Raw genomic sequence first — 25136 nt, forward strand, 5'->3', positions numbered from 1 at the left:
AAAACCTAATTAATTAGATAAAATATAATAGAGATGGCAGGGCAGGCGATGTCTTGCAGCTGTTGCATGTGGGAGCTGGAGGACACCAGTGTGATCCACAGCAACCACACCTGCAGTAAGTGTTGGTTGCTCGAGGAACTTCGGCTCAGAGTTGATGAGCTGGAGACTGATCTTCGGACACTGCGATATATCAGGCAGGGGGAGAGTTACCTGGACACTGTGTTCCAGGAGGCAGTCACAACCCTTAGGTTAAATAATTCAAATTTGGTCCGTTGTCAGGGTCAGGAGGGTGTGACTACGAGTAAGGCAGGTATGGGGATCCAGAAGGTAGCATTGGAGGAGCCTCAGCCCTTGCAATTGTCCAACAGGTTCTTACTCCCTGTGTGGATGAAATCAGGGACTGCAGGGAGGATGAGCAAACTGGCCACAAACCGTGGTACAGGGGGCCATTCAAGTTGGGGAGTAAAAAGAAATGTAGTAGTGGTAGGGGACAGTATAGTTAGGGGGATAGATACTGTTCTCTGCAACAGAGAACGTGAGTCCCGAAGGCTTTGTTGTCTGCCCAGTGCCAGGGTTAAGGACATCTCCTCTGGGCTGGAGAGAAACTTGGGGGGAAAAATTCAGTTGTTTGCACCTCCCGTTAGCGCCTTAAGAGGGTGCCAATTGGGGCACAAAGCAACTAGAGGCCGGGTACGGCGATGTTTGTGCCGCTCGCGAAATTAACTAGACATTTTGCGGTGGCGCTAAACACTACTGTTGTGTATGTGCCTTTAAGAGAAGAACTGATTCTATACTGCAGTACCGGCAGTGACCACCCCTGTATATAAAGCCATAGTAGGCTTCTGTATTTCAGTCTTGAATTACTCTCTGTTCAGTAAATACCTGTTTTATTGTTCTCCTGCAGTCTGAGTATTATTGATCCTCGGACACTACACTGGCGACGGGCAGGTTTGCACTCACCTGCAGTACTGCATCACCTCACGGGGATCTTTTCCCTGAAGAGAAGCTTCTTGGAGGGCGAAGTCAGAACGGCGGGTGTTGACCGCGGGCAACCGCCCAGGGATCCATCGGAGAGTTGCAGGGGAGGCTGTGGAGAGCTGGGCCTGGCTCCCCAGTCGAGGTGTTCCAGCAAGTCGTGCTGGTAGCAGGTAGTGCGCTGACCCTTCCGGACTGCGGCGGGCTCGGGCTCGATCGAGCGACTCTGCAAAGGGGCCGTGCAGCGTCGTCGGGAGGAAGAGAGAGAGAGAGAGGGTGCAGCGCACAGGGCGCAGTCGGTGCTCAAGAACAGGGCAGCGTGGAGAGGATAGAACGCGGGGAATGAAAAGTGAGACGCGCCGAAGCCGCGGGTCGCCGCCATTACCCTGTAGAACGCTAGGAGCAGCGTGGCAGCAAGGGGAAGAAGGAAAAGTGCGGGAGGCGCCATTTTATTCCATTGGGGAAGAAGGAAAAGCGCGGGAGGCGCCATTTTATTACATTGGGGAAGAAGAAAAAGCGCGGGAGGTGCCATTTTAAATCACCCAAGATGCCGAAGAGTGGCAGTATCACTGCTTTCGACAACGAGGTAGAAGACTGGGCCACGTATGTGGAAAGAATTGAAGTATACTGCAATGCCAATGAGGTGGCCAATGGAAAGAAGGCGTCGGTATTATTAAATTTGATGGGCGCGAGAACGTACGGCCTATTGCAGAATTTAATTACCCCAGCTAAACCAATGGAGAAAAGTTTTGAAGAGATTGTTAATATCTTACAGGAACACCTAAACCCTACACCGCTGCTGATAGCAGAAAGATTCAAGTTCCATAAAAGAAACCAGCACAAAGGTGAGAACAATGCTGACTATCTTACGGAACTACGCAATTATCGAAGCACTGCCAGTTCGGAGCAGGACTGGCGGACACCTTGCGGGATAAGTTTGTCTGCGGGCTCCAGAGTGAAGGAACCCAGAAACGACTACTTTCGGAAAAGGACCTGACGCTAGAACAGGCTTTCAGCGTGGCAGTATCCTATGAAGCAGCAGCATGGGGAGCTGCGGAAATACAACAGAAACCAGAGGAATACAGCACTAACAAAATGGCGCATGGAGCAGAAAAGTGCTATTGCTGCGACAGAACAACCCATGATCAGAAGGACTGCTGGGTTAAGGACAAAGTATGCAGGCAATGTGGGAAAATGGGACACATAGCAAGAGTCTGCAGGTCGGGAAAGAAAACCAACACTACAAGAAGTACTAAGGAAAAGTACAAGAAAGTAAAGAAATTGACAGACAGTAGTTCGGAAGATCAGGAGAGTGATAAGGACTCCGGGAGCAGGAGACTAAGTTGTCTAAAGTTACACAACGTGATCGCAAAGGAGGATCACCGAACCATTTGGGTCACCCTCATGATAGCAGGGTCCCCAGTAAAGATGGAATTGGACACAGGATCAGCCCTAACTGTCATGAATCAACGAGACTATGAGCGGCTATTCTCACACATACCCTTGAAGGACACGTCTATTGTATTGAAGACATACACGGGGCAAAAAGTCTACCCCAGAGGAAAAATAAGGGTGCCAGTTGAATACAACAGCAAGGAAACACAGAAACTATATATACTACCAGATGGAGGACCACCATTATTGGGACGTGAATGGATCCGAAAAATACAATTGGATTGACATTCCATTCAGGCGCTAACTGTGACTGATAAAAAGGATGGTGACGTCACACCTGGGCGACTGTCAAAAATTCTAACTGACGCAAAAGAGATGTTCCAACAAGGACTTGGGACTCTAAAAGGAGTAACGGCAATGATAAAAATCGAAGATAACGCAAACCCAAAATTTTTTAAGGTCAGACCGGTACCTTACGCGATCCACCCAGCCGTTGAAGCAGAGATGGAGAGTCTGGAGCATTCAGGTGTGCTGTCCAAGGTGGACTGGAGCGAGTGGGCCACACCCATCATTCCTGTAATGAAGAAATCATTGAGCAGCACGCCTGGGGAACCGAAGAAGGTTCACATCTGTGGGGACTTCAAGGTAACTGTGAACCCAGTCCTGCACACAGTACAATATCCACTTCCACGGATAGAAGATATTTTCGCCTCACTATCTGGAGGGAAACGCTTTACAAAGATTGATCTGGCCCAAGCGTATCTACAAATGGAGGTGGAAGAAGCGTCTAGGAAATACCTCACGATAAACACTCACAAAGGCCTTTACCAGGACAATCGACTGATATTCGGGGTAGCATAAGCCCCGGCTATTTGGCAGAGGGCGATGGAACAAGTCCTGCAAGGGATCCCGGGGACCCAGTGTTATTTGGACGACATCCTGGTTACGGGCAAAAATGATAGTGAACACCTTGCCAACCTGGAGCAGGTGCTCACAAGATTACAGGAATATGGGCTACGAGCCAACCGCCCCAAATGCGAGTTCTTCAGGAGACAAATCTCGTATTGTGGCCACATGATTGATGAGGAAGGGTTGCATAAGTCGCTGGACAAGATTGAGGCTGTAGTCAAGTCTCCAGCACCGGAAAATGTGTCGCAACTGAGGTCGTTCCTCGGGTTGGTGAACTACTACCATGAGTTCTTGCCGAATTTATCCACAATTCTGCACCTACTGAACGCCCTACTGCAAACTGGAGTAACATGGAAATGGAGTGATGAGTGTAAGCGTGCCTTTCAGAAATGTAAATGCCTAATGACTTCAAAAGAAGTATTGGCCCACTACAATCCAACACTACTGATTCGGTTAGCATGTGATGCATCTCCCTCCGGCATCGGAGTGGTGCTGTCACACAAATTCGCTGACGGTTCAGAGAGGCCAATAGCCTTTGCGTCACGCTCGTTAACCTCAGCCGAGCGTAACTACACCCAGATTGACAGGGAGGTCCTCAGCCTGGTGTGGGGGGTGAAGAAGTTCAATCACTATCTGCACGGGCAGAAATTCACCCTACTGACTGATCATCAGCCCCTGGTCTCCATTTTTAACCCAAAGAAGGGCGTTCCGGTGATGACGGCACAACGGCTGCAAAGATGGTCACTTTTTCTAGGGGTACATCAGTACGACATAGAGTACAAGGGTACGAAACAGCATGGAAACGCTGATGGGCTGTCGCCCCTACCATTGCCTATGGTAGAGGAAGCACCTGCAGTGGACCCTGTTGAGATATTCCATGCGACCATAGTCGAATGTCTACCTGTTACAAACTCAAGTATAGAGAAGGAAACCCGAAATGACCCAACACACTCTCGGGTCTATGATTTGACGTGAAGGGATGGCCAGCACATGGCGACTCACTGTTGCCAGCATTCTCGCCAAGGAGAGACCAGCTGTCAGTGTGCCGGGGGACCTTGATGTGTGGATCCACAGACAGTATTCAAGGAGGAGGTTGGTGATCAGCTGGTTGGTTGGTTTTCTTCCTTCTCTTCTCTTTCATACCTTTAAGTTGGTAAGTCCTATTGAATAGTGGTGTGATATTATCATATATATCTGGGCAGGGTCTTCATAACTAATAATAAGAAATTAAATTAATTATATAGAATGGAGCAGGTGATGTGTTACTGTTGCGAGATGTGGGAGCTGTTGAACCCCATTGAGGCTAACGGTGATTACATCTGCGACAAGTGTTTGCTGCTAGAGGAACTCAAGTTCCATGTTATGGAGCTTGAGACCGAGCTTCGGACACTGCGACACATCAGGGAGGGGGAGAAGTTCCTGGACTCTATGTTTCAGGAGATGGTCACACCTATGAAGTTAATTACTGCAGATGTAGTCCGTGGTCAGGGACAGGACGGTGTGACTACGAGTGAGGAAGGTACAGGGATCCAGGATGTAGTGTTGAAGGAGACGCAGCCCTTGTTCTTGTCCAGCAGGATCGAGGTTCTTACTCCCTGTGAGGGCGGGAGCGGGGACTGCAGGGAGGATGAGCAACCTGGCCACAGCACCGTGGTACAGGGGGCCATTCAAGTGGAGGGAGTAAAAAGAAATGTTGTAGTGGTGGGGGATAGTATCATTAGGGGGATAGATAGGGTTCTCTGCAGTCAAGAGCGGGAGTCCCGAAGGCTGTGTTGCCTGCCTGGTGCCAGGGTTAAGGACATCTCTTCTGGGCTGGAAAGAAACTTGCAGTGGGAGGGGGAGGATCCAGTTGTCGTGGTCCATGTTGGTACAAACGACGTAGATAGGACAAGGAAGACGGTTCTGTTAAAGGAGTATGAGCAGCTAGGGGTCAAATTAAAAAACAGAACCTCAAGGGTAATAATCTCTGGGTTATTACCTGAGCCACGAGCGAATTTGGCTAGGATAAATAAAATTAAAGAGTTAAATGCGTGGCTCAAAGACTGGTGTGGGAGAAATGGGTTTTGCTTCTTGGGACACTGGCACCAGTACTGGGACAGGAGGGAGCTGTTCTGTTGGGACGGACTCCACTTGGCCAGTGCTGGGACTAGAGTCCTGGCGAATCATATAACTAGGGCTGTAGAGAGGGCTTTAAACTAATTAGTGGGGGGGAGGTTTCTAGAGAGCAAATAATAGAAATGACAACAGAGAAGGTCATAGACTTAGGTAGCAGTGGGGGAATTAAAAAACAGAATGTGTCAGGAAGGGGCAGAAGGTATGGAGTAAAAAGTAAAGTACTAAAAAGGGAAAAAACAGGAACTAAGTGTTACAAAACATATTTGAAAGTTCTTTATCTGAATGCACGTAGCATTCGTAACAAAATGAATGAGTTAACGGCACAAATAATGACATATGGGTATGATCTTGTGGCCATTACAGAAACATGGCTGCAGGGTGACCATGACTGGGAATTAAACATACCAGGTTATTTAACAATCAGGAAGGACAGGCAGGAAGGGAGAGGAGGTGGGGTGGCTATGTTAATAAAGGAAGGAATCACTATAATACAGAGAAATGATATTGGGTCAAAGGAGCAGGATAGTGAAACAGTTTGGGTGGAGGTAAGGAATAATAAGGGGAAAAAAACACTAGTGGGTGTAGTCTATAGGCCTCCGAACAGTTGCAACTCTGTTGGACGGAGTATTAATCAGGAAATAGTTGAGGCTTGTAATAAGGGAACAGCTATAATTATGGGGGATTTTAATTATCATATTAACTGGACAAATCAAATTGGGCAGAGCAGCCTTGAGGAAGAGTTCATTGAGTGTATTAGGGATGGGTTTCTTGAGCAGTATGTAACTGAACCGACCAGGGGGCAAGCAACCTTAGATTTGGTCCTGTGTAATGAGACAGGATTAATTAAAAATGTCCTAGTAAAGGATCCCCTTGGAATGAGTGACCATAACATGGTTGAGTTCCATATTCAATTAGAGGGTGAGAAGGTTGGATCTCAAACAAGCGTGCTGAGCTTGAATAAAGGAGACTATGAAGGTATGAGAGCGGAATTAATTAGAGTGGACTGGGAAAATAGATTAAAGGGTAAGATGGTACATGACCAGTGGTGTACATTTAAGGAGTTATTTTACAACTTCCAAAAAAAATATATTCCACTGAGGAAAAAAGGGTGTAAAAGAAAAGATAGCCATCCGTGGCTAAGTAAAGTAATTAAGGATAGTATCCGACTAAAAACAAGGGCATATAAGGTAGCCAAATCTAGTGGGAGGATAGAAGATTGGGAAGTCTTTAAAAGACAGCAAAAAATAACAAAAAGATTGATTAAGAAAGGGAAGATAGATTATGAAAGTAAATTAGCAAAAAATATAAAAACAGACAGTAAAAGTTTCTATAGTTATATAAAAAGAAAAAGGGTGGCTAAAGTAAATGTTGGTCCCTTAGAGGATGAGACCGGGAAATTAATGGTGGGAAACATGGAGATGGCAAAAGCACTGAACAATTATTTTGTATCAGTCTTTACAGTAGAGGACACTAAGAATATCCCAACACTGGACAAACAGGGGGCTCTAGGGGGGGGGGAGGAACTAAATACAATTAAAATCACTAAGGAAGTGGTACTTGGTAAAATAATGGGACTCAAGGCGGATAAATCCCCTGGACCTGATGGCTTGCATCCCAGGGTCTTGAGGGAAGTAGCGGTAGGGATTGTGGATGCATTGGTAATAATTTTCCAAAACTCACTGGACTCAGCAAAGGTCCCGGCAGATTGGAAAACTGCTAATGTAACACCATTATTTAAAAAGGGTAGTAGGCAGAAGGCTGGAAACTATAGACCTGTTAGCCTAACATCTGTGGTTGGTAAAATGTTAGAGTCCATTATTAAGGAGACAATAATTGGACATTTGGATAAACATAATTTAATAGGGCAAACTCAGCATGGTTTCATGAAGGGGAAGTCATGTTTAACAAATTTGCTTGAGTTTTTTGAGGAAGTAACATACAGGGTGGATAAAGGGGAACCAGTGGACGTAGTGTATTTAGACTTCCAAAAGGCATTTGACAAGGTGCCACACAAAAGATTATTGCTCAAGATAAAAAATCACGGGATTGGGGGTAATATTCTGGCGTGGGTGGAGGATTGGCTCTCTAACAGAAAGCAGAGAGTTGGGATAAATGGTTCGTTCTCAGATTGGCAACCAGTAACTAGTGGTGTTCCGCAGGGGTCAGTGCTGGGTCCCCAACTCTTTACAATCTATATTAACGATTTGGAGGAGGGGACCGAGTGTAACATATCAAAGTTTGCAGATGATACAAAGATGGGACGGAAAGTAGTGAGTGAGGAGGACATAAAAAACCTGCAAAGGGACATAGACAGGCTAAGTAAGTGGGCAGAGATTTGGCAGATGGAATACAATACTGGAAAGTGTGCGTTATGCACTTTGGCAGGAAAAATCATAGAGCAAGTTATTATCTTAATGGCAAGAAACTGGAAAGTACTGTAGTACAAAGGGATCTGGGGGTCCTGGTGCACGAAACTCAAAAAGTTAGTATGCAGGTGCAGCAAGTGATTAAGAAGGCCAATGGAATGTTGGCTTTTATTGCTAGGGGTTTGGAATATAAAAACAGGGAGGTATTGCTGCAGTTGTACAAGGTATTGGTGAGGCCGCACCTGGAATACTGCATACAGTTTTGGTGTCCATACTTAAGAAAAGACATACTTGCTCTCGAGTCAGTACAAAGAAGGTTCACTCGGTTAATCCCGGGGATGAGGGGGTGGTCATATGAGGAGAGGTTGAGTAGATTGGGACTCTACTCATTGGAGTTCAGAAGAATGAGAGGCGATCTTATTGAAACATATAAGATTGTGAAGGGGCTTGATCGGGTGGATGCGGTGAGGATGTTCCCAATGATGGGTGAAACTAGAACTAGGGGACATAATCTTAAAATAAGGGGCTGCTCATTCAAAACTGAGATGAGGAGAAACTTCTTCACTCAGAGGGTGGTAGGTTTGTGGAATTTGCTGCCCCAGAAAGCTGTGGAAGCTACATCATTAAATAAATTTAAAACAGAAATAGATAGTTTCCTAGAAGTAAAGGGAATAAAGGGTTACGGGGAGCGGGCAGGAAATTGGACATGAGTCTGGGTTCGGAATGGTCATGGCCCTGTGGGTAGTGGAGCGGGCCCAGGGGCCGTGTAGCCTTGTTCTGCTCCTACTGTGTTCTAATTCTGTTAGATTTCAGGAGATGGTTTTATTCCTGTTCCTGGCTGGGGTGGAGATCGCCTTTACAGAAGGTAAGTACTGTAGAAAATATAGGGACAGAGTGATCTCCTGGAAGAATTTCGATCGCCTAGATGGGTCGGAGAGGAATTTCCCAGATTTTTTTCTCCCAAATTGGCCATTGGGTCTTTATCTGGTTTTTCGCCTCTCCCGGGAGATCACATGGGTTCGGGTGGATGCAGAGTGATAGAAGATTTGAGGTTAGGATCAGATCAGCCATGATCTTATTGAATGGTGGAGCAGGCTCGAGGGGCTGATTGGCCTACTCCTGCTCCTATTTCTTATGTTCTTATGTTCTTATGATCCCGAGTGGTAATTCCACCCAAGTTGAGAGATAGAGTGCTCAATGAGCTTCATGAGGGTCATCTGGGAGGGGTAAAAATGAAGAGCCTAGCCAGGGCATTTGTGTGGTGGCCGGGAATCGATAAAGAAATCGAGGATATGACCAAGAGATGCACAGGATGCCAGAAGGTCCAAAACGCTCCACCACAGGCTCCGCTACATCCATGGGAGTGGCCCTCAGCTCCATGGCAACGGGTACACACTGATTTTGCTGGTCCATTTATGGACTCAATGTTCCTAATCGCTGTGGACGCCCATTCGAAATGGCCAGAGGTCATCAAAATGTCCTCCACCACCACGGAGAAAACTATTGCAGTCCTACGGACCATCTTCGCCAGGAATGGCTTGCCAGAACAGATTTGATCCGACAATGGGCCACAGTTTGTGTCAAAGGATTTCCGGAGGTTTCTGAGGAATAATGGGGTGAAGCATTACACATCTGCCCCATATCATCCAGCCACAAATGGATTGGCTGAGAGGTTTGTTCAGACCTTTAAAAAGGCCATAAAGGCAATGCATAATGACGACACACCACTACAACACAAGGTGGATAATTTCTTGTTTGCTTACCGGAATGCGACACATGCAGTCACCAACCAAGCTCCAGCCATAATGTTCTTCAACCGAAGGGTAAGATGTCACCTGGATTTGCTCAAACCAAACATAAGACGAGATGTTGAGGATAAGCAATTCCAGCACATAAATGAGAAGCCAACCAGGAGCTTCAAGATAGGGCAACCAGTCTTGGCCCGCGACTACCGAACAGAAAAATGGCAGCCAGGAACGATATGCACACAGCAGGGACCACTAATGTACACAGTGGACATTGGAGAGAGCATCGTGAGACGCCATGCTGACCAGATTCTAGAGTCACAGGAACAAGCCAAACCCATACCACGAGCAGGTGCACCTGGTAATCAACCCGAAGTACAGATTGCGTCTACCTCAGAAGCAGTGGTATTGGAAGCTGACGAACCAACCAATGACAATGAGCCAGAATCAACTCCGCCGCAAGAACAGGAAACTCGAAAAAGGCGCTATCCAGTCAGGATCAGGAAGCCTCCTCAAAGACTGAACTTATAAATGATTATTTCAGTTGATGTATATAGTACAGAGAAAATTGTAATTGTAATTAGTTATTATTTAGTTGTTAAATGAATGTTATGTACTGTTTATCTAAAAGGGGAGGAATTGTTGTGTATGTGCCTTTAAGAGAAGAACTGATTCTATACTGCAGTACCGGCAGTGACCACCCCTGTATATAAAGCCATAGCAGGCTTCTGTATTTCAGTCTTGAATTACTCTCTGTTCAGTAAATACCTGTTTTATTGTTCTCCTGCAGTCTGAGTATTATTGATCCTCGGACACTACAACTACGGCCACAATCTCCTGCGCCAGCAGATTGTGACGTCAGTCGAGTGCGCAACACCCCGTTAGCGCCCCGGACCGGATATTGAGTGGCGCCCCCTGCCTTACCGCCTGCCGCTAGCAACAACAGGTTGAGGGAAGCATTATGCTGTCAGGAAGGGACTGGGGGAGTGCTATTTAAAGGCGACCGCTTCCTGCCTTTTTTTGTCGGTGACATTTTTGCACCACGCATTCTGAGAGAGAGAGAGAGAGAGACTTCTGGAGAGATTCAACGCTGTGTGAAGAAGTTTGAGTACTGAGCAGCACTTTGCAGGTTTATTTGGATTTGCCCTTCCTTGCTCCGCCAGCGCTCTGAGGTAACGCCTCGCTACTCGGCCTTTGCGCTTTAAGACAGTTGTGAAGCGCCTGATTTTGCGCTCCAATCACCTCCTGGGGCGATAAAAGCCAAGTTTGCTGTCGGAGGCGATAATTAGCGCCAGGCGCTAAACTTTGCACACCGCCAATAATGGCGCCCCAAATGGGGTGATACTGAATTTTTCCCCCTTGGAGTGGGAGGGGGAAGATCCAGATGGCGTGGTCCATGTAGGTAACAATGACATAGATAGAACAGAGAAAGAGGTTCTGCTGAGTGAGTAAAACAGCTAGGGACTAAATTAAAAAGCAGAACCACAAAGGTAATAATCTCTGGATTACTACCTGAGCCACGAACAAATTTGCATAGGGTAAAAAAGATCAGAGAGATGAATGTGTGGCTCAAAGTCTTGTGTGGGACAAATGGGTTTTGATTCATGGGGCACTGGCACAAGTACTGGGGTAAGAGGGAGCTGTTCTGTTGGGACGGGCTTCACTTGAACCATGCTGGGAATAGTGTCCTGGCGAATTGAATAACTAGGTCTGTAGAAAGGGCTTTAAACTAAATAGTGGGGGAAGGGTTCAGGTGAGCGGGAATTTAAAAAGTCAAGGATAAGACAATAGAGCAGTGTAGCGATAGAGGTAATGGCAACCGTAGTGTGACAGGAAGGGAAAGAATGTATAAAAATAAGAGTGCATCAGAAAGTGGGGTCAAAGCGTGGAAAAATAGTAAAAAGACAAAATTAAGTGAGTGAGGGGTTGAGTGAGGGAGTGAGTGTGGGGAGAAGTGAGGGAGTGAGTGAGGGGGAGAGTGTGGGGGAGAATGAGGGGGGAGAGTGAGGGAGGAGAGTGAGGGAGGAGAGTGAGGGAGGAGAGTGAGGGGGTGAGTGAGGGGTGTGAGTGAGGGGTGTGGGGGATATAGTGAGGGATGGGAGAGTGAGGGATGGGAGAGTGAGGTATGGGAGAGTGGGGGATGGGAGAGTGGGGGATGGGAGAGTGGGGGATGGGAGAGTGGGGTTGAGTGAAGGGGAGAGTGAGGGGGTGAGTGAGGGGGAGAGAGTGAGGGGAGAGAGTGAGGGGAGAGAGTGAGGGGAGAGAGTGAGGGGAGAGAGTGAGGGGAGAGAGTGACGGGGGAGTGAGTGAGTGAGGGGTCAGATATGGGGTTAGTGATGGGGTCGGAGGTCTGTCTGTCTCTGTCTGTAGCTCTGTGTCTCCTACCTGTGGCTGTTTCCTGGCGACTGTCCCAGACACCAGACCTCTGTGTGTTTCTGACTCTCGGTGCTGTGTCACATTAGCTGTCACATCCAGATCTATGTAAGAAGCTGTAGTGACTCAGTGCTGGGTGGATTCAGTCTGCAGCACACACTGCAGCGAGGCGAAGAATTGTGTGCACTCTCCTGCTTTCTTCTCCCTGATCTTCTGAGGCTGACGTTGGGATATACAAGGAGTGGTGATGTCACGCTCCCTAAACAGAGCAACATTCACCAGCCAGGTAACCATGGCTTTCCTTGGCCTGTTTCTGATCTTATCTCAGTGTTTGTCACTGTCTCTGTAGCCCTGAGTGAGGATTTCAAACCAGGCCGGCAAGAATGTGATTTCTGAATGAGCGGCCTTAGTAAACAGGGTGGTCCATTGAATGTGACCAGCTCACTGACACAAGCGGCTTTGCTGCAGTGTGCCACCCTCAATAACTAGACTGGCCGCAAACACTACTGAACTGACAGACCAAGCAACCTGACAAAAATTAACTTAAGGAAAAAAGGCAGTGAAAGAGCAACAGAATTAGAGAGGAAGAGAGAGAGACAGAGGGAGAGACAGAGAGAAACAGAGAGCCAGAGAGAGAGTGAGAGAGAGACGGGGGACAGAGAGTGAGAGAGAGACAGAGGACAAAGAGACAGGGAGAGAGAGAGAGACAGAGGGAGAGACAGAGAGAAACATAGAGAGGGAGACAGAGAGAAACAGAGAGAGAAACACAGACAGAGAGAGACAGGCAGACAGAGAGACACAGAGAGAAATAGAGACAGGGAGAGCGAGAGACAGGGGGACAGACAGAGAGAGAGAGAGAGACAGACAGGGAGAGAGAGACAGAGAGAGAGAGAGAGAGACAGAGAGAGAGAGAGAGAGAGACAGACAGAGAGAGAGAGAGAGACAGACAGAGAGAGAGAGAGACAGAGAGAGAGAGAGAGACAGAGAGAGAGACAGAGAGAGAGAGAGACAGAGAGAGAGAGAGACAGAGAGAGAGAGAGAGAGAGAGAGAGAGAGAGAGTGACAGACAGAGAGACAGAGAGACGGGGGAACAGAGAGAGAGAGACAGGGAGAGGGAGAGAGACAGAGAGAGAGAGAGAGAGACAGAGAGAGAGAGACAGACAGAGAGAGACATACAGAGACAGACAGACAGAGAGAGAGAGAGAGAGACAGGGGAACAGAGAGAGAGAGAGAGACAGAGAGAGGGAGAGACAAGGAAGAGAGAGCGAAAGAGACAGGGAGCCAGAGAGAGAGACAGAGAAAGGGAAAGAGAGAGAGAGACAGAGAAAGGGAAACAGAGAGAGAGCGAAAGACAGGGACAGAGAGAAAGGGAGACAGAGACAGAAAGGAGGAAAGAGAGAGAGGGAGAGATGGTGACAGAGAGAGAGACAAGGAAACAGAGAGAGGGAGACAGAGAGAGAGAGAGACAGGAGAGAGAGAGGGAAACTGAGAGACAGTGATGGAGACAGACACATTGGCCAGAATTTTTACCTGGAGACACGCCAGGAGCAGCGGTCCCACGCAGAACCTGGTGCGTGCATGTGAGTCCTGGGAGTCAGCCCGATTGACTCTCTCTCTCTCTCACTATTTCTCCCTCTCTGACTGTTACATTGTTATAGTATCACATCGTTAAATGGAACTACTTTGGTATGGAACTACTTTGGTATGGTGTTGTTATATTGCTATGTGGCACACTGTGCACGGGCAGTGCACAGTGCAGCGTCGGACATCTTGTATCACTCCGCACCATGCGGCAGCACTGTAACAAAGCAAAAATACAGCTGAGTAAAAGCACTAACAAAAATGAACTAAAGTGTCTGTAATATATATAGTAATAAGAACACAAGGAGACACAACATGGTGGCAGCAGTATAAGTGAGTACAAAATGGTGCTATACGAACTACGAATAAGACGAAAAGTGATTTTATGCGGTGATTGAGAGTGAATCGTACGGGAAACTAAAGTGATGGCACTGACTGTGCAAATGCAACCCCTCATGAACTGGGAAGCCGACGATATAGTAGAAGCATTCCGCAAGTTCAAACAGAAATGTGAGCTTACATTCAAAAGCTTCCTGAAGGGTACTACCAATGAGGAAAAGGTTAGTTACATTCTGTTGTGGACAGGAGAAAAAGGTCTAGATTTGTATAATAGCTGGAGTTTGACTGAAGAGGAAAAGGAAAACCCTGCGACAATTTTTGATAAATTCAGCAACCATCTAGAGCCTAAATCCAATCACCGTATACACAGATACAAATTCCAGAGTCTAAGACAGTAACCTGGTGAAACAGCTGACAATTTCCTGACAAGGCTGAGAAATGAAGCCAGCAAGTGTAAATTTAAGGAAATGGAGGAAAGGCTTGTGGACCAGCTAATATGGGAGTCAGCGCATGTAGAGGTACAAAAAGCCCTGATAGGAAAAGAAAAGCTTGGAATAACAGAAGCTATAGTTTCCTGGATCACTGGGTCTGCTTCTGGGGAAGGTGGGACTTGTACAAGTCAGATGGGTTGCACCTGAACCAGAACGGGACAAATTTCCTTGCGGGGAGGTTTGCTAGCACTGTTCGGGGGGGTTTAAACTAACTTGGCAGGGGGATGGGATACAGAGTGGAGCTATAATAGGGGGTGATGTACAGCCAAATATAGAGGAAAAAACAAGTCAGACTGGAAGGCAGAGCAAATATGTAACGGCACAAGGGAGTAGGGCAAGGCTGAATGGCATTTATTTTAATGCAAGGACTCTTGCGAATAAGGTGGATGAACTGAAGTTGTTGATGAACACATGGGAGTATGATATTGTTGCTATCACGGAGACATGGTTGAGGGAGGGGCAAGACTGGCAGCTCAATATTCCAGGGTATAGAATCTTCAGGCGAGACAGAGGGGGGGGTAAAAGAGGAGGGGGTGTCGCAATATTAATTAAGGAGTTGATTACTGCTGTAAGGAGGGATGATATATCAACAGGTTCCTCTAATGCGGCCATATGGGTTGAACTTAAAAACAAAAAGGGGGCAAGCACTTTGCTGGGAGTGTACTACAGGGCCCCAAACAGTCAGGGGGAGATAGAGGAACAGATATGGAGGCAAATCTCAGAGAAGTGTGCAAATAATAGGGTAATAATAGTGGGGGATTTCAACTTCCCCAATATTAACTGGGATAGTCAGAGTGTAAAAGGCTTAGAGGGTGCAGAATTCTTAAAGTGCATCCAGGAGAGCTTTTTGAGCCAGCATGTAGAAAGTCCTACAAGAAAGGGGGCGGTACTGGATCTAATTCTAGGGAATGTGGCTGGGCAATTGGTAGAAGTGTTAGTAGGTGAGCACTTTGGTGACAGTGACCATAATTCGGTGAGATTTAAGGTAGTCATGGAAAAGGACAAGGATGGACCGGAAATAAAGGTTCTAAATTGGGGGAAGGCCGATTTTAATATGATAAGGCAGGATCTGGCCAATGTGACTGGGATCAGCTACTTGAAGGAAAATTGACATCGGAGCAATGGGAGTCTTTCAGAAAGGAAATTGAGAGAGTACAATGGCAACATGTTCCTGTAAAGGTCAACAAGCCCAGGGAACCTTGGCTGTCAAGGGATATACGAGAATGGATTAGGAAAAAAAGGGGGGCTTTTGGCAGATACAAAGGACTAAAGACAGAGGAAGCCCTAGAGGAGTATAAAAAGTGCAGGGGGATACTTAATAAAGAAATTAGGAGAGCGAGGAGGGGCCATGAAATAACACTGGTGAGCAAAATAAAGGAAAATCCTAAGGTGTTTTATAAGTATACTAGCTGAAGTGCCCGGCGGTGCCGAGGCTTTTTCGAGGGCATGTTGTTGTTGGAAGAGAGAGAGAGAGAGCGCAACTGGGGGGGAAGAGAGAGATCGACTGGGGGGTAGAGAGAGAGCGACTGGGGGGTAGAGAGAGAGCGACTGGTGGGTAGAGAGAGAGGGCAGGGGGGGAAGGGAGGGCGGGGGAGAAGGGAGAGCGGGGGGGAAGGGAGGGCGGGGGGGAAGGGAGGGCGGCGGGGGGAGGGCAGCGGGGGGGGAAAGGGAGGGCGGGAAGGAAGGGCGGGGGGAAGGGGGGCGGGTGGGAAGGGAGGGGGGAAGGGGGAAGGGGAAGAGGGGGGGAGAGGAGGGAGGGGGGGAGGGGAGGGGAAGGGGGAGAGTCCCCGAGCCCCCTGATCCCCGTCCCCCCAAACTCATGAGCCCCCTGGTTGGCCCCCCCGAGACTCGCCCCCCACCCCGAGGCTCGCCCCCCCCACCAACCAAGCACCAAACTCCGGAGGCGCGATCTTCCGAGCACCAGCCTCCCGAGCTGGCTTCAAGATTGCGGCTGTGCGAGACGGCCGGTGGGCCCGGTTGCCGGGGTAACCCTTGACGCTCACCAAGCCCTGCCCCCCGGCCGAGCCAGAGAGAGAGACGCCGCGTCTCAGCTGCTCCTGCTGCGCGCGCGCGCACCCTTTAGTAAGGTAGCAGTGCTGGGCTGAGGCCCGCCCCTCCAGCCTTCGAGTGGGGCCGGGAGGTGCCTAGCTCGGGCGTGGGTGTGGAGGAGAGGCCGAGGCTTCGAGGCCTACCTGGAAAAACGGGGAAAGGTAGGAAAATTAATGAGATTACATAAGTTAATTACTTTCTAAATCATTTTTAAAAAAACAATATGTGTTTTAAAAGCAACGTTTTTTTGAAAGACGCAGAAAGCGGGAAAAAGAAAGGAAAAGTTTGGAATCAAGATGGCGGTGACTCACCTCGGTTCAGAACGATAAGGCCCGCCCACACACGCACCGATTGGCCCGGCGGCACACGCCAGCAACCCGGCGTATGATTGGTTGAGCTCGAGGTCACTCTGTCGCTAATGAGCGGAAAATGAGCGGATAATGAGATGCTAATGAGCGGAATGTTAAGGTTTTTCGGATACCGCGGGCGCGATTTTAGCCCGGCCGAAACGTAAATACGCTTAAAACCGTTTTGGAAAGGTAAGCTTTCTTTCGACGGAACGCACGCGTAGGTACGCCCTGTAACTTTCGAGCGCATAGCCCGACAGACGCACACGCGATGACAGACAGACAGACAGAAGGACAGAACGACCGATTTATATATATAGACTAGCTGAAGATCCCGGCGGTGCCGAGGCTTTTTCGAGGGCATGTTTTTGTTGGAAGAGAGAGAGCGAGCGACTGGGGGGAAGAGAGAGAGCGACTGGGGGAAGAGAGGGCGGGGGAGGGAGAGGGCGGGGAGGGAGAGGGGGGGAGGGGGGAGTGGAGGGAGGGGGAGGGGAGGGAGGGGGAGAGGGGGGAGGGGGAGGGAGGGGGAGAGGGGGGAGGGGGAGGGGAGGGAGGGGGGGAGGAGGGGGGAGGGAGGGGAGGGGGAGGGGGGAGGGAGGGCGGTGAGGGGCGGGGAGGAGGGGAGGGAGGGGGAGGGGCAGGGGGGAGGGAGGGCGGGGAGGGAGAGGAGAGGGGGGGAGGAGGGGGGGGAGGGGAGGGGGGAGGGGAGGAGGAGGGGGGAAGAGGAGGGGGTGAGAGAGACAGAGGGAAGGAGAAAGAGAGGGTGAGTGGCCCGCGGCCGCAAATGGAGCCAAGCCCCGAGAACAGGCGTGAGCCGGCTGAGAGACGGCCACGCCCGGTTGCCGGGGTAACCCTTCCCCCCCTTCCGAGCCCCCGTCCTCCCGAGCACCGGCCGCGTCGCCCCGCCCCGCACTCCACTCCACTCCCGAGAGCCCCGCCCCGCACTCCCGAGAGCCCCGCTCTCCGAGCCCCGGCCGAGCCGGCTTGAAGTCCGCCGATTGCGGCTGTGCGAGACGGCCGGCGGGCCCGGTTGCCAGGGTAACCCTTGACGGTCACCAAGCCCCGCCCCCCGGCCGAGCCAGAGAGAGAGACGCCGCGTCTCAGCTGCTCCTGCTGCGCGCGCGCGCACCCTTTAGTAAGGTAGCAGCGCTGGGCTGAGGCCCGCCGCTCCAGCCTTCGAGTGGGGCCGGGAGGTGCCTAGCTCGGGCGTGGGTGCGGAGGAGAGGCCGAGGCTTCGAGGCCTACCTGGCAAAACGGGGAAAGGTAGGAAAATTAATGAGATTAGATAAAAGTTAATGACTTTCTAAATCTTTTTTTTTTGAAAAACAATTGTGTTTTAAAAGCAACGTTTTTTTGAAAGACGCAGAAAGCGGGAAAAAGAATGGAAAAGTTTGGAATCAAGATGGCGGCGACTCACCTCGGTTCAGAACGATAAGGCCTGCCCACACACGCACCGATTGGCCCGGCGGCACACGCCAGCAACCCGGCGTACGATTGGTCGAGCCCGAGGTTACTCTGTCGCTAATGAGCGGATAATGAGATGCTATTGAGCGGAGTGTTAAGGTTTTTCGGATACCGCGGGCGCGATTTAGCACGGCCGAAACGTAAATACGCTTAAAATCGTTTTGGAAAGGTAAGCTTTCTTTCGACGTAACGCACGCGTAGGTACGCCCTGTAACTTTCGAGCGCATAGCCGCCCAGACGCACACCTGCAGACAGACAGACAGACAGAAGGACAGACAGACAGAAGGACCGATTTATATATATAGACTAGCTGAAGTGCCCGGCGGTGCCGAGGCTTTTTCGAGGGCATGTTGTTGTTGGAAGAGAGAGAGAGAGCGCGACTGGGGTGGGGGGTGGGGGGTGGGGGGAGAGAGAGAGAGAGAGAGCGCGACTGGGGGGGAAGAGAGAGAGCGGCTGGGTGGTAGAGAGGGAGCGACTGGGGGGAAGAGAGGGCGGGGGGAGAAGAGAGGGCGGTGGGGAAGAGAGGGCGGGGGTGGGGAAGAGAGGGCGGGGGGTGGGAAGAGGGGGCGGGGCGGAAGAGGGGGCGGGGCGGAAGAGAGGGCGGGGGGTAAGAGAGGGCGGGGGGTAAGAGAGGGCGGGCGGGGGGGGAAGAGATGGCGGGCGGGGGGGAACAGAGGGTGGGGGCAGAAGAGAGGGCGGGGGGGAAGAAGAGAGGGCGGGGGGGAAGAAGAGAGGGCGGGGGGGAAGAAGAGAGGGCGGGGGGGAAGAAGAGAGGGCAGGGGGGAAGAAGAGAGGGCGGGGGGGAAGAAGAGAGGGCGGGGGGGAAGAGAGGGCAGGGGGGGAAGAGAGGGCAGGGGGGGAAGAGAGGGCGGGGGAAGAGAGGGCGGGGGGAAGAGAGGGCGGGGGGGAAGAGACGGGGGAAGAGAGGGCGGGGGGGAAGAAGAGAGGGCGGGGGGGAAGAGAGGGCAGGGGCGAAGAGAGGGCGTGGGGGGGAAGAGAGGGTGTGGGGGGGGAAGAGAGGGGGCGGGGGAAGAGAGAGGGGGAGGGCGGGGGGGAGGGCAAGGGCGGGGGGGGGCGAGGGCGGGGGAGGGCGAGGGCAGGGGGGGCGGGGGGGAATGGGGAAGGCGGGGGGGAAGGGGAAGGGGGAAGGGAGGGTGGGGGGGAGGGCGGGAGGGCTGGGGGGAAGGGGCGGGGGGGAGGGGGGGAAGGGAGAGCGGGGGGGATGGGAGGGGGGAGGAGGAAGGGGAAGGGAGAGGGGGAGGAAGGGGAAGGGAGAGGGGGAGAAAGGGGAAGGGAGAGGGGGGGAGGGGAAGAGAGGAGGAAGGGAGGGCTTGAGGCTGAGAGACGGCCACGGCCACGCCCGGTTGCCGGGGTAACCCTGCCGCGCCACCACACCCCGCACTCCCGAGAGCCCCGCTCTCGAAGCCCCAGCCGCCCCGCCCCGCCCCGCACTCCCGAGAGCCCCGCTCTCCGAGCCCGCCCCGCACTCCCGAGAGCCCCGCTCTCCAAGCCCCAGCCACCCCGCACTCCCGTTGCCGGGGTAACCCTTCCCGCTCACCAAGGCCGAGATCCGCAATCTCGAGAGCCCCGGCCGAGCCGAGCGCGGAACAGAGAGAGACGCCGAGTCTCACCTGCTCCTGCTGTGCGCGCACCCTGACCCTCGTGGCTGACGCCGTTGCCCCGGGTAACGTGACACGGGGGGTGGTGAGGAGCTTAGTAGAAGCCCAATTACCTAGCACGGGCCTAGCTGGGCAAGAAAGGCCCAGGCTTTCAGGCCTAAGAAAAAAACGGGGAAAGGTAGGAAAAAGAATCTTCAGGTTAGATAAAATATTTACAAATGAGTGATTTTTTTAAAACAATTTAATAAATTCAATTTTATTTTGCTGGAAATGTATATTTGAAAAGAAAGACGCAGAAAGCAGGAAAAAGAATGGAAGCAAGATGGCGGCTACTCACCTCGGTTCAGAACGATAAGGCCCGCCCACACACACACCGATTGGTCGACCGTCAGGTGACCAAAGCGTAGGATTGGTCAATCGTCCCGTCACTCGACCGTAGGAGGGCCTGGCCGCACGCGGCAGCAAGCCGGCGTACGATTGGTTGAGCTCGAGGTCACTCTGTCGCTAATGAGCGGATAATGAGATGCTAATGAGCAGAACGTTAAGGTTTTTCGGATACCGCGGGCACGATTTTAGCCCGGCCGAAACGTAAATACGCTTAAAACCGTTTTGGAAAGGTAAGCTTTCTTTTGACGTAACGCACGCGTAGGTACGCCCTGTAACTTTCGAGCGCATAGCCGCCCAGACGCACACGTGCAGACAGACAGAAGGACAGACAGAAGGACAGACAGAAGGACAGACAGAAGGACAGACAGATCGACCGATTTATATATATAGACTAGCTGAAGTGCCCGGCGGTGCCGAGGGTCTTTTGAGGGCATGTTGTTGTTGGAAGAGAGATGGAGACCGACTGGGGGGAAGAGAGAGAGCGACTGGGGGGGAAGAGAGAGAGCGACTGGGGGGGAAGAGAGAGAGCGACTGGGGGGAAGAGAGAGAGCGACTGGGGGGAAGAGAGAGAGCGACTGGGGGGGAAGAGAGAGAGCGACTGGAGCGGGGGTGGGGGGAGAGGCGGGGGGGAGAGGCGGGGGGTGGGCGGGAGGGGAAGAGAGGGCGGGGAGGGGAAGAGAGGGTGGGGGGCAAGGGAGAGCGGGGGGTGAAGGGAGAGCGGGGGGGGAAGGGAGGGCGGGGGGAAGGGGAGGGCGGGGGGAAGGAGGGGCGGGGGGGAAAGGGAGGGCGGGGGGGAAGGCAGGGGTGGAAGGAGGGGTGGAAGGAGGGCGGGAGGGAGGGGGGGAAGGAAGGGCGGGGGGGAAGGGAGGGGGGGGAGGGGAGGGGAGGGAGGGCAGGGCCCCCCCGAGGGTCGCGCCCCCCCGAGTGTCGCGGCCCCCCCCGAGGGTCGCGGTCCCCCCCGAGGTGAAGACCGCTGATTGCGGCTGTGCGAGACGGCCGGCGGGCCCGGTTGCCAGGGTAACCCTTGACGCTCAGCAAGCCCCGCCCCCCGGCCGAGCCAGAGAGAGACGCCGCGTCTCAGCTCCTGCTGCGCGCGCACCCTTTAGTAAGGTAGCGGAGCTATGCTGAAGCCCGCCCCTCCAGCCTTCGAGTGGGCCCGGGAGGTGCCTAGCTCGGGCGTGGGTGCGGAGGAGAAGCCGAGGCTTCGAGGCCTACCTGGAAAAACGGGGAAAGGTAGGAAAATTAATGAGATTAGATAAGTTAATTCGTTTCTAAATCATTTTTTTTTAAAACAATGTGTGTTTTAAAAGCAACGTTTTTTTTAAAGACGCAGAAAGCGGGAAAAAGAAAGGAAAAGTTTGGAATCAAGATGGCGGCGACTCACCTCGGTTCAGAACGATAAGGCCCGCCCACACACGCACCGATTGGCCCGGCGGCACACGCCAGCAACCCGGCATATGATTGGTCGAGCTCGAGGTTACTCTGTCGCTAATGAGATGCTAATGAGCGGAACGTTAAGGTTTTTCGGATACCGCGGGCGCGATTTTAGCCCGGTCGAAATGTAAATACGCTTAAAACCGTTTTGGAAAGGTAAGCTTTCTTTCGACGTAACGCACGCATAGGTACGCCCTGTAACTTTCAAGCGCATAGCAGCCCAGACGCGCACCTGCAGACAGACAGAAGGACAGACAGACAGAAGGATAGACAGAAGGACAGACAGAAGGACAGACAGAAGGACCGATTTATATATATAAACTAACTGAAGTGCCCGGCGGTGCTGAGGCTTTTTCGAGGGCATGTTGTTGTTGGAAGAGAGAGAGAGAGAGTGACTGGGGGGGAAGAGAGAGAGCGACTGGGGGGAAGAGAGAGAGCGACTGGGGGGAAGAGAGAGAGTGACTGGGGGGAAGAGAGAGAGCGACTGGGGGGAAGAGAGAGAGAGCGACTGGGGGGAAGAGAGAGAGAGCGACTGGGCGGAAGAGGGGGGAAGAGAGGGGGGAAGGAGGAGGGGGAGGAGGAGGGGGAAAGAGGGAGGAGGAGGGGGAAGAGGGGGGAAAGAGGGGGCGAAGAGGGGGGGAAGAGGGGGGAAGGGGAGGGGGGAAGAGAGGGGAGGGGGGAAGAGGAGGGGGGAAGAGAGGGGAGGGGGGGAAGAGGGGGGAGGGGGGAAGGGGAGGGGGGGAAGAGGGGGGGAAGGGGAGGGGGGAGAGGAGGGGAGGAGAGGGGGGAAGGAGAAGAGGGGGAGGAGGGGGGGACGGGGGAGGGGGGAAGGGGAGGGGAGGGGGGGAAGGGGGGCGGGGGGAAGGGGAGGGGAAGGGGAGGGGGAGAGGGGAGTGGTGAGGGTGGGTGTGGGGGGGTGGGGAAGGGGGTGGGGGAGGGAGGGAGGGGAAGGGGGTGGGGAGGGGGAGGAGGGGGGAAGGGGGTGAACGGGAGGGGGGAAGGGCGGCTGGGGAGGGGGGGTGGAAGGGGGGGAAGTGGGTGTGGGAGGGGGGTGGGGGCTGGGGGGGAAGTGGGTGTGGGAGGGGGGTGGGGGCTGGGGGGGAAGTGGGTGTGGGGGGGAGGGGTGTGGGGGGAGGGGGGGAGGGGAAGTGGGTGTGGGAAGGGGGTGTGAGGGAAAGTGGGTGTGGGGGGGAGGGGGTGTGGGGGGGGAAGGGGAAGGGGTTGTGAGGGGGGATGGGGGGTGGAAAGGGAGGGGGGAGATAAACTTAAACTTAAAGTGCAGGAAACTTTGTGCTATCCGGCACCCACTCTTCAGAGTTAATGTTGAGAGATACAGAGATTCCTATCTCTGTATTTAACAACAAACACTGTTGCTTAGCAACAGCTTCTAAACACTCAGGTGTGGCCCTGCAGCTGTGTAGCTGAAGCTGTTGCTATAGCTACAGACCTTGCACAGCTACACAGTCGATTGTCTGTCACAGACACAGATTTGGAGCACAGAAGCCCAACCCACTCTATGTTCCTGTACTAAGATGGCCGCGCATGCACTCTGTTACACACTGAATCAAAATAGCGTCGCACTGAAACTTTTTGCCCTCCTTGACAAACATGGCTGCCATTAACCAGGGGCTGTCTGCAGAAGAAATTTCCTCAGCTGCAAACACAGGATCTTCAGATTATTATTTGGGGCTTGCAACCTTACCCCAGTTGCTTATGAAGCCTCCCCACCTACTGACCCCGGGAATGGAGCTGAGGCAGCACATCCTCTGCCCTCTGCCAGTGTTTGTCTCTGTCTAGGCCGGGAGCCTGGGTCTAGAGTTGCACTGCTGGCAGTTGGAGAAGCCTAGGCCCCGGGCCTGGAAAAACGGTGAATGGTAGGAGAATTATAGAGGTTAGACAAAAGATTTACAAATTAATTAACTTTTTTAAAAAACAATTTGTGTTTTAAAAGCAACTTTTTTTTTGCTGGAAATGTATATTTGAAAAGAAAGACGCAGAAAGCAGGAAAAAGAATGGAAGCAAGATGGCGGCTACTCACCTCGGTTCAGAACGATAAGGCCCACCCACACACACACCGATTGGCCCGGCGGCACACGCCAGCAACCCGGCGTACGATTGGTCGACCTCGAGGTCACTCTGTCGCTAATGAGCGGATAATGAGATGCTAATGAGCGGAATGTTAAGGTTTTTCGGAGACCGCGGGCGCGATTTTAGCCCGGCCGAAACGTAAATACGCTTAAAACCGTTTTGGAAAGGTAAGCTTTCTTTCGACGTAACGCACGCGTAGGTACGCTCTGTAACTTTCGAGCGCATAGCCGGACAGACGCACACTTGCAGACAGACAGACAGAAGGACAGAAGGACAGACAGAATGACCGATTTATATATATACACTAGCTGGAGTGCCCGGCGGTGCCGAGGCATTTTCGAGGGCATGTTGTTGTTGGAAGAGAGAGAGAGAGAGAGCGACTGGGGTGGGGGGGAGAAGAGAGAGAGAGAGCGCGACTGGGGGGGAAGAGAGAGAGCGACTGGGGGGTAGAGAGAGAGCGACTGGGGGGAAGAGAGAGAGCGGGTGGGGGGAAGGGAGGGCGGGGCGGTAAGGGGCGGGGGGGAAGGGAGGGGGGAAGGGAAGGGAGGGGAGGAAGGGAAGGGAGGGGGGAAAGGGAGGGGGGAAAGGGGTGGGGCGGAAGGGAGGGGGGGAAAGGGGTGGGGGGGGAAGGGAGGGGGGAAGGGGGGGAAGGGAGGGGGGAAGGGGCGGGGGGAAGGGAGGGGGGGAAGGTGCGGTGGAGAAGGGGGGGACGGGGGGGTGGGAAGGGGAAGGGGGGGCAGGGGGGCGCGGCGGGGGTGAAGGGGGCGGGAAGGGGAAGGGGGGCGGGGACGGGGGGGGATGGGGGGGCAGAAGAGGCGGGGGGGCCCAGGCCGAGAGCCCCGCTCCCCGAGCCCCACCCCCCCCCCGGCCGAGCCCAATTGCGGCTCTGAGAGACAGCCGGCGGCCGAGCCCCGCCCCCCCCGGCCAAGCCCGATTGCGGCTCTGAGAGAAGTCCGGCGGCCGAGCCCCGCCCCCCCCGGCCGAGCCCGATTGCGGCTCTGAGAGACGGCCGGCGGCCGAGCCCCGCCCCCCCCCGCCGAGCGCGGAACAGAGACGCCGCGTCTCACCTGCTCCTGCTGCGTGTGAACCCTGACCCTCGTGGCTGACGCCGTTGCCCTGGGTAACGTGACACGGCCGGGGGGTGGGGGTGAGGAGCTTAGCAGAAGCGCAATCACCTAGCTCAGGCCTGGCTGGGCAAGAAAGGCGCAGCCTTTGAGGCCTAAGAAAAAAACGGGGAAAGGTAGGAAAAAGAATGTTCAGGTTAGGTTTACAAATGAGTGATTTTTTTAAAAACAATTTAATAAATTCAATTTTATTTTGGTGGAAATGTATATTTGAAAAGAAAGACGCAGAAAGCAGGAAAAAGAATGGAAGCAAGATGGCGGCGACTCACCTCGGTTCAGAATGATAAGCCCCGCCCACACACGCACCGATTGGTCGACCGTCAGGTCACCAAAGC

This window comes from Somniosus microcephalus, chromosome 13, assembly GCF_052327205.1.
Source record: "Somniosus microcephalus isolate GS21.2 chromosome 13, FLI_Smic_1.0, whole genome shotgun sequence".
NCBI lineage: Eukaryota > Metazoa > Chordata > Chondrichthyes > Squaliformes > Somniosidae > Somniosus > Somniosus microcephalus.